This window comes from Mesocricetus auratus, unplaced genomic scaffold, assembly GCF_017639785.1.
Source record: "Mesocricetus auratus isolate SY011 unplaced genomic scaffold, BCM_Maur_2.0 Super-Scaffold_4256, whole genome shotgun sequence".
Classification (NCBI taxonomy): domain Eukaryota; kingdom Metazoa; phylum Chordata; class Mammalia; order Rodentia; family Cricetidae; genus Mesocricetus; species Mesocricetus auratus.
In genome coordinates this window covers 62,013,172-62,022,564 of record NW_024429182.1, presented here as the reverse complement: position 1 = coordinate 62,022,564, position 9,393 = coordinate 62,013,172, and the positions used below count along the sequence as shown (strand labels likewise).

The window sequence follows — 9,393 nt, the reverse complement described above, 5'->3', positions numbered from 1 at the left end:
TACACAGTTAAAGTAGTATTCTCCAGCATAAGCAAATGTAACACATCTTTGCTCAGTTAAAATAATATTCCACAACAGACCTGTCCTCAGGGGAGTCAAGCACTTTAAAAGTCCAGTCAGACCTATCTTTTTATTACGTGTGGATGGGGAGGGTTCAGCCAGTCAGCTATCTTCACCTTCCTGATAGGGAAGCCAGTCAGTCTTCCTCAACTGAAGGAGAAGAAATCTTGCTGCTGTCTGCAGCCCCCATACGTAGATGAACCTCTGCGAAGTGGTGGAACCCCATTTCTGCCCAGCTCTAGAGAGAGAAATCAGTTTTATGGCATGCAGTGTTTAAGTGTGATTAGCCCCAGTCACGGAAGACATGACACAGGATGGCTGTATCGTGGTTGGTACTCTTCATTTCCAGTCAGTTCATGGGCCCTGTGGAGCATGAGCCAGCCCCGGTCCACGTTTCCAAGTGGCAGATTTGTCAAAAGTAAGGCTCGTTTATCAAACCTAATGGCCTCTGATATGTTTCTGTGAGTTTCAGATTCATTTGTGATAATTGTCTTCTCACTGTGTGATTTTCCTACAGAAATCAGTCAGAAGATCTCAGACGTACAGTTGGAGCGAGGCTCTCAGTATATGGATGTCTAAGTGTAATTTTAAAGAAGGCACATGGAAGGAAGTTTGATTAAATGGACTTTTATGGCTTTGGTTTTCTAAACAACAGAAGTTAATTGCAGGGGAGGGTGCTTGCCCCTGTGCGGATTCCTCCATCTGAGCAGTTCGCTGAAACCCAAAATGTTAGTCTTGCATTTATTCATTATGCAAATATAGCATATAAAATATTCCATCAAGAACTTTAAACAGTCAGCCAAACACATCTTTTTATTATTAGATCAGGAAACTCAAATATAGTTACTGTTTATTGGTTTAATTAACATATTGAAAATACAATTTAGTTTAAACTTCTTACTCTCTTGTTAAAGGCGGAAACAGCATCAGCAGTTTTATAGGGGTTTGAGATTCTAGTCTTTAAGGCAAGTAGCTGTGTTTCCTATTAATGCCCTTGTTATTTATTTAGGTCTAGCCAGCTGTGGATTGAAAGCATTCGTTTAGAGGCCAATGGTGTTTTCTGTTTGTCTGATGCCGATCTAATACTGCCCACTAGGAAGGTAATTTCATTCTCCTTGTTTTGACAGAAACCTCTAAAGCAGATTACTGTTGGATGGCCCTGCCCTTGAAGGCTGTGATAATAAGACTCAGGGCTAGCACGAGTCTGATGCTCAGGCTGACTTTCTCAGTGGCCAGTGTGGAGCAGGGCTAGGGATGGGTGCTCAGTCTAAGCAGATAGGCCCCCAAAAGGGGTGGCAATGAGGAGGTGGGGGGATTATCTAGGTGGAAGGTGAATCAAGAGATGGACAGGAGCCACCCACCCATGCAGTATCTGTGCTCTGGGAGCTGTACCGACCCTCAGGGGGTGGGAGTGGGGGTGGGGGAGGAGAGCCACCAGAGGCTCATAAGGAGTGACACTATTAGGAGGTGTGGCTTTGTTGGAGGAAGTGCATCACTATGGGGGTGTGCTTTAAAGTTTTGGATGTTCTTGCTAGGCCCTGTGTTACTCTCTCTTCTGGCTGCTTATCTGTTAAGCACCGTGTCTGCACACATGCCTCCATCCTTCCAGCCGTGATGACAATGTACTAAACTTCTGAACTACAAGCCAGCCCCCAATTAAACGTTTCCTTTAAGAGTTGCTGTGGTCACACTGTCTCTTCACAGCAATAGAAACCCTAACTACAATAGGTACTGACCATCCAAGTTTGAAAGCAGGCTTCAGGAGAAGTAGCTTCCATCTTGAAAGTGGGGTGGGAGCAGGGCTTTGAAAAGAAGTGCCTAGAACAAGAAAGCTGGCTTTCCCATTTCAGCATCTTGGGAGAGGTGCACAGCTCTGGGCCTGAGGTGGCTCATGCATGGTTGCCTCAGAGTTGAGCCTCTTCCTGCCACCCTGACCTAGTTCCAGGAACCAAATCCTTGACATTGTGATTGGGTCCTACTGGGACGCCACAGGCCAACCCCCCAACCTTCATCCTTGCATTAGAGGTCCCTCCCAAGCTCCCCCCACAGCTCTGTGTGACCCCCTTCTCCTTTCTTTCCTCTTAGGGAACTCCCTTCCGTTGTCTTTTTGACAAGTCCTTTCATGAGGACATCACAGACTCTTTATGAATGGTCCAGAGAGCTCAATGCAAGGACAGTGTGGTGCCTTTTATTGCCTGACCCTGCCATCTTGGCCAGGATGATGACTCTGGACTCAGGAGAGTCTGTCTGCTCCTGGGGATAGACAGATGTGACTTCCTGTTTGTCTGGTCCCTGTATCCATCTACAGGACTGTTATTGTTTTGTTCTGTTGCCACAATAACACACTCTCATCAAAAGCAACTTAGGGAGGAAAGATTTATTTAATCTTACAGGTTATAGCCCATCACTGAGGGAAGTCATGGCAGGGGCCAAGCAGGAACCTGAAGCATTAATTCCTTTGTGGTTTCATTGTTTGAGGACTCACTCCCAGGTCCACCTTTAGCTAGCTTTCTTACACAGCCCAGAATTGCCTGCCCAGGGGGTTGGTATCACCCATAATGGTCTGAGCCCTCCTATATCAATTAACAACCAAGACAATCTCCCCCAGACATTGCACAAGCCAATTAGTATGGGTAACCCCTCAATTGAGACTCCTTTCTCAGATAGTTCTAGGATGTGACAAGTTGACAGTTAAACTAAGACAATGGGTCCTAAAGAAGGTTTCAGAAACTTGGAGCAGTGTAAATGGTCTCTGAACAAATTACAGTTTTTCTGTGCCGTCTACACATAGAAACAATGAGGGTTCTAACACACAGGCCATGCCATGGTTCTTTGTTTCTCTAAGTTAAACTTGGTTCTTGTTTATTGAGAGTGGGTCCCGAACTCAAAACCTCTCCATCTTTGGAGTACAATTATTACAGAGGGATGCCACCAAGCCCCAATCAAATTTGGTGCCTAAGTCATCTGGATGGTTGGCAGACTGAAGCAAGCCTGGGATTTTGGAGGCCCCTCCCTTTCACTTGGAATCTTACAAGGACTTGTTCACTGTCAAGTGCTTGAGACAGCATGATTCCCTGTGGGGAGGGCAGCCCTCCTCTGTTACCCCATGCTAAAGTGTGAGGTGTTCATTGCTTCTGTAGGAACCCTATGCTCTTCTGCCTGGAGGCCAGCTTTCCCTAGGGCTGTAATCTCTCTTATTCTTGAGTCACCATCCCCCTCCCTGGGGGGTGTGGTGTGACTACCCTCCCTGGAAGCCCCTTCCCTGGGGATCATCAACCATACCCTACTTCTAGGTTGGAAGCACTGATGGTGGCAGACCTGCCTGGTGACAGAAGACCATATCTTCTGTATCTTTGCAGAGGGCAGAGGGAAGCTCAGCCTTCCTTTCTAGGTCATCAGGGTCTACAGAAGAGCAAACCAAGGATAGAGCCATTCACTATGCTGGCTACAGCGGAGGCCAAGGCATCAAGCCCTGAAAACAAGGCTCACAGCCTTCTCTGACCGTAGCAGAAGCCCACATAGGCCAGCTGGCTGTGCTGGTGCTGGAGGCTGGGGGCAAGAAATCCCTTTAACAATCTTCCACATGCCACCCTGACTTGGAGCTGCCTGTCTCCCACCTTTGTCCTCTCCCCTAACTCTATCATCCATCTGCCTCCCTCTCAGCAATGCTACTGGTCCCACCTAGCCCTCCAGGAAGATCTTTGCCTCTGTCCAGCTGCCAAGCCTTCTGCATGCGGCTTCTGATCTGAGCATTCCATTCTGTGTGAACCACTCACTATAGGCACAGACTTTGCTTCCTTGCCCAGTTCTCTGACTCTACTTGGGCTTTCTCTCCCTAGACTCCCACTAGAGGACTGCTTCAAGCCTTGCCTTCTTAGGGACTCCCAGACCAAGCCCTTCTGTAGGCCTGGCCTCATCAAATGTACCATGGACCTAGGCCCTGATGGTGGCCACATTCTACCATGAGTATAGTTTCAGCCACATTGTGTCTTGGGCTACTGTCTGCTCTGTCTGCTTTGGACATGTGTGCATCTCCACACAGGCAGCCTCTTAGCTAGATATCAGCAGCATTGCCAGGTCTGGGGCTCTAGGAGCTAAGCTCAAGAGTCGATGCCATATGTTGCTACATCTGTGTTTCAGGGAAAGATCTAGAGCATGGCTGGGAGGCCTGGACAGTGAAGACTCCCTTCTTACAAGTTCTTTTGGCTGGACATGGGGTCCAGCTGTCAGTTTTTGCAGACTCTAGCCCTGGCATGCTTTGTCTTTATCTCTGTCTATGTGTGCTGTCATGGTGGTTATAGAACCCGAGCAGCAGGTAAGTCTCTTTAAATATGACCCAATGCCTTCTGAAACCACGCTGTTGTTCTGCTGTAACTCCCACTGTCCAAATGGCTCCTGTGTACTTCATGTCAAGGAAGCACATTACACTAATCTCTCTCTGATCTTGAAATTCTGAACCGTTGAAGGATGAGCACTCTATAATTTCTCTCCAGCTCTATTTCTTCCTGGAGTTTAAATTAAATACACTAGTGCTCACTCCAGACCCCCAGGGCTTGGGTGACCTTGCCCTTAGAGAAAGCTTCTTGTTCCCAGGGACTTGCAGCTTGGGCACCGGGTGAGTGCAGGAACGGGGGCAGGAGGGTCAACACAACTGCCACTCCCCTGGCCTGTGCCACTCGCCAGTATACTGATGCGTACAAGCCTCTGTGGCAGAGAACATGCTGAGGACATCCCTAGGGTTGATCTTCTATTCCTGTCCATCCTCTTACCATCTATTTTTTAAATATCAAAATTAAAACTATTTTATTGTTTTATGTATATGAGTACTTTACCTGCATTTATGTCTATGAACTACATGCAAGCAGTGCTCTAGGAGACCAAAAGAGGGCATAAGATCTTCTGGAAGTGAAGTTACAGACAGTTGTGAGCCATCATGTGGGTGCTTGGACTCGAACCTGTGTCCTCCAGAAGAGCAGCCAGTGCTCTTAACTAGTGAGCCATCTCTCCAGTCCACCAGCTAGTTCTTTTTTTTTTTTTTTTTACAGTAGATACAACATAGAAATGTTTATTTAAAATAATTAAAGTATAAAAATGCATTATGAGATGGTAACTTATAGTTTAACTATTTAATTCTAGTCAACTCTATAGTTTTTAATCAGCAAAACTCAAATACAGCCATAATAACTTTTAAGAAGAAATCATTTCAGTAGAGAAACAATTACATAAACTAACTCTATGCAAAAAAAACCAAACAAAACAAAAACAAAAAACCCTCAGTTCCCTACTTTAATGCCAAAACAACGTAATCTGCTTAAGTTTTCTCTCTTAATTGAGTTTTTGATTGATTTTGGTTTAAATGCCATTTAGATTCTTTTATGATTGAAAAAAATCATTTTTTGAGAATATGAAGGAAGTGGATCATGGGTGAGGCTCTCAAAGAAATAGATGTTCATTAAGAAATTTACATGAAAGTTATTTATTTGGGTATGCCTTTGGATAATGATGGAAACTGGGTTGAGGGAATGAAAGAGTTGAAGTTCAACTATGTTATAATAAATACTCCAGCCTGTTCTCTATGAAGGCAGATTGTCATGTTTCTACAGGACATGTAACTCTTTAGATGCAGCTTCCTTCTAGAAAGAGGGTATGGCTTTGAAAATGTATATCACCACAGTGCAATGTTGCAGAGGGGCCCAAATGGAAAAGATTGGTGTCCACAACACAGAAATATTAGGGACCCACCAGCTAGTTCTTAATACATCCACACTGCAGCCTCGACAGTGTCAGGTTCTGTAACCTAGTTAGTGGGAAACACATCTGCTAATTAAGGTCCTCTGCTCAGTCAATCTGAAGCCGATTGCCCCTGAGGCCCACAGGCTGTCAGTCACCATGCATGGACATTCGTTTGAGGCTGAACTCTTCTTTGATTGGTCTGTTCTGGGCAGCCACTGCTTTTGGAGGAAAGAGAGGCAGAGGGGTCTGGGGAATCAGAGGCTTCCTCACTATCATAACATCTTGTCCCTTCTTGGGGTTTATGTGGGGAATGTGGCCAACCCTTGGAGCTGCGGAGCAAGGGAAGGCTCTGCTTATCCCACTGTGTTCAGCACATTTCGGGGCCTTAGAAATGCGAGGTTGATATGAACTCCTTTTTCTACATAAACTACTTTTCCCCCTACTGTTATGTTCTGCATTTAAAGTGTCAGCAAATCTCTTATTTGATGATCATGTTTCTTTTTCTAGCGCCTCACCACCCTCCCCATTTGTACCACCTTCCTTGCTTTGGAGCAAGAACCTGCTCCCCAAGCCAGCATGCTTTCAAAAATATAAACAGAAGAGCTTTTAAAATTAACAGGACATCTGAGGCTTGAGTTTGTTGTAAAATTTCTCCAAGAGTACAGTCTGTGCAAATAAATGCCTTGGCTCTGGCTCCAGATGGGTTTGCGGAATCTTATAACTGTCTCCCCGTGGCTGCCCAGGATTAGCCTTACTTCTCAGCCAGAGCCAGTGGGAGAGCAGAGGTGTTGATTTTAGGGTTCAGGTTTCAAAGCATGGGGCCTTCTGAGTGACAGCTTCAGAGGAAGGGTGGGTAGGTCAGTAGGGGCTGTGGTAAGTCCAGATGAGGGCTTGAAGCAATGAGACCAGCAGTAATCAGGGCATATGGTGAGTGTCTCTATATAAGGACCAGTCTTTATGCTTTCTCCTTTGGTCCTCAGGGAGATCTGGTGGGACCAGTCTTATCCCTATGGAACACGGCTGGGAAAAACTTGCTTCTTGAGACTGGAGAGGAGAAAAGGAAGGGCTAGCAGAAGGATCAGGCAGGTCCAAGAAGAGAGGATGCCAAATACCCCAGCCAAAGATGGCATCCAGGAAGTTGGGAGGACATGGATGCAGAAGACTCATGTGTGGTGACAAAGCTTTGGGAAAGTAAGAGACAAATCCAGGGATAAGGGAGACAACCTTTGGCATCACTGAGAGTCCCAGGCTCTGCAGACAAAGTGTGTGGAAGACACAGACTTCAGGAAAACACACTTTGTGCCACTGGATGCCCCCCTCTTTCCCAGACAGGTGCTATTGGCGTGCCATTTATTTTTATGAGTGCATCCTCTGCGCGCTGGCTGCAGGCAGGGTCCAGGTAACAAGGTCTGTGGGTATTTGTAGCTGCTTCAAAACACCAGAAGAGTAAATGACTTCATTTTGTGGCAGGTCATTTTAGACTAGTGGGAATCAAATGTGGAGAAACAGTGTTCTGTGTATGAATGTGTGCTTTCCTGGGAGAGCTGTGCCTGAATCACACACAGCCTTGCTCAAGGTAAACTGTCCCATGGAATCATCCTGAAAAAGGATAATTAATCCCAAGTGGACCCACTCAGAAGGACAGCAGTGCCATAGTCACAGTTTCTGGAAGGCGTGTGACTGGGATCAGACTCCAGGGATGAACTCAGGCGGGGATCTTTGTGCTGGAGTGTGGTGACCATGTCTTTCTTTGAGTGACATGCTCACTCTGTCTCATTCCTAAGTGGCCTCAGTCAGAGCCTACCTGTTTTCAGCATTGGCTCGCACTCATTAAAGAAGTTTCCCTAAAACTTTGTACCTTAGGTTTGGTGGCTGCTCTGCTCGTTTGGGTTCTCGGTAGAGCAGGGGAACTCACCAAGGAGACTCTAGGCTCTTCCTAGGACCCTGTTTGGAAGCAAGAAAATCTGCTTGAGAAAGGAGATATGGTTGGGGGAGGGACAGTGACTGAGTCAAATCCATGGTAGGTAGAAAAGTAGATTCAGAGGGCACAATTTGCAGGCAGAGGTTAGCCTATAGTTCTGGAGGGCTTAAATCAACACTGGATTTGAGCTTAACTCTGAGTGGGGATCACAAGTGAGTGGATTTCCAGATTTTGCATACACACTAAAGGCTTCCAATGACAGTATGTGTAGATGGATTTTTCTTTGGGCTGCCAGCTCACAAAAAATGACACAGAGACTTATTATTAATTATGAAAGCTCAGTCTTGGCTTAGGCTTGTTCCTAATTAGTTCTTACAACTTAAATTAGCCCATATCTTTTAATCTGCATTTTTTATGTGGCTCAGTCACCTTTATTCTGTACTGCCCATCCTGTTTTCTCAATGTCTGACTGGTGACTCCACCTTCTTCTTTCTGGCATTCTCTCTCTGCCTGGAAGTCCGCCTGTATCTCCTGCCTAGCTAATGGCCATTCAGCCTTTTATTGCATCAATCATAGCAATATGTTTTCATAGTGTACAAATATCCCACAACATTTCCATCCTTTTTGTCTAAATAGAAAGGGAAGGTTTTAACTCTAACACAGTAAAACTATATACAATAAGAACATTATCAAGTAAGAAATATACTCACAATGTCTAGTCCATTAGCATTTGGCAAATTCAGGGAAAATGTACCATTGTTTATCCTATCTTAGTGAGTCCAAAGTTTTGTACCTGATTTAGTTTCTATCAAAACTATGGAAAACTGTAGCTATAACTATATAATCTTTGACCCCATCAGAGAACTCAGAAGAATATACCATTACCTGATTAAACAGGAAGCGCAGAACAAGCAACTTCCAAAACTAAGAAATGATAGAGACATCTGACTGCCTGGACAATTACTCTAAGGTTCCACTGCAATGTTGTGGCATCCTTCTTATGGGCCTATAACATTTGACACAGTTTTCTGTGAAGCAGGAATTTTGAAGGACTGTCCCACCTTGTCTTGACAAAGTTCAGCAGATGCTTTTCTTTGTGTCCTGCTTGTTCAATTGGACAGTAGGCTGTTAGCAATTAAGGCAAAGGCAGCTTCTTTGCCCAGTGGCTAACTGTCACAAAATAAAGCAAGCTATCTATAGAGGTTCTTCGATGTCCATCATGTTTTTTGAAATAAATTGGTGCTACCAGGAGCAGATATGTCTCGTTGTCATGAAAAGCTTAACATTAATAAAACATTTTAAATGCCATATTCTGTAGGCCTCTGAAGTGTTTGAAGACCATCTACTATTTAAAATATATCTGTTTGATTTTAAAAAGATACCTCATATGACTCTAAGTTTGATTGTTATAGATGACTAACTACTAACCTGTATTTCTTTATTATCCTAAATAGCTTTCAAGGACTAGAAATTTACATTATATTTTTAAATGAGTTACATAACTAAAATACCTTAAACAAGAGTAGAAAAACAGAAATAACCTTAAGTTTGTATCAAAATATAAAAATCCATACCAATGTAAAATATTTGAGACTAGTCATTGTTTTTAGTACAAAAGTTGACTCAGTACTACACCCTTTTATCCCATCATTTCTGTACTCTATCCCTCTTTTTTCTCT

The 9,393-nt window shown here is 44.4% G+C and overlaps 1 long non-coding RNA gene across 1 annotated transcript; it reads left to right on the top strand.

The window, feature by feature from the left end:
- The first annotated feature begins 210 nt into the window (after positions 1 to 210).
- On the top strand, positions 211 to 1,147 carry LOC110341774. The gene is made up of 3 exons (XR_002383769.2): positions 211 to 478; positions 578 to 788; positions 1,070 to 1,147. It is a non-coding gene; the product is annotated as an uncharacterized LOC110341774 (long non-coding RNA).
- Positions 1,148 to 9,393: the final 8,246 nt, after the last annotated feature.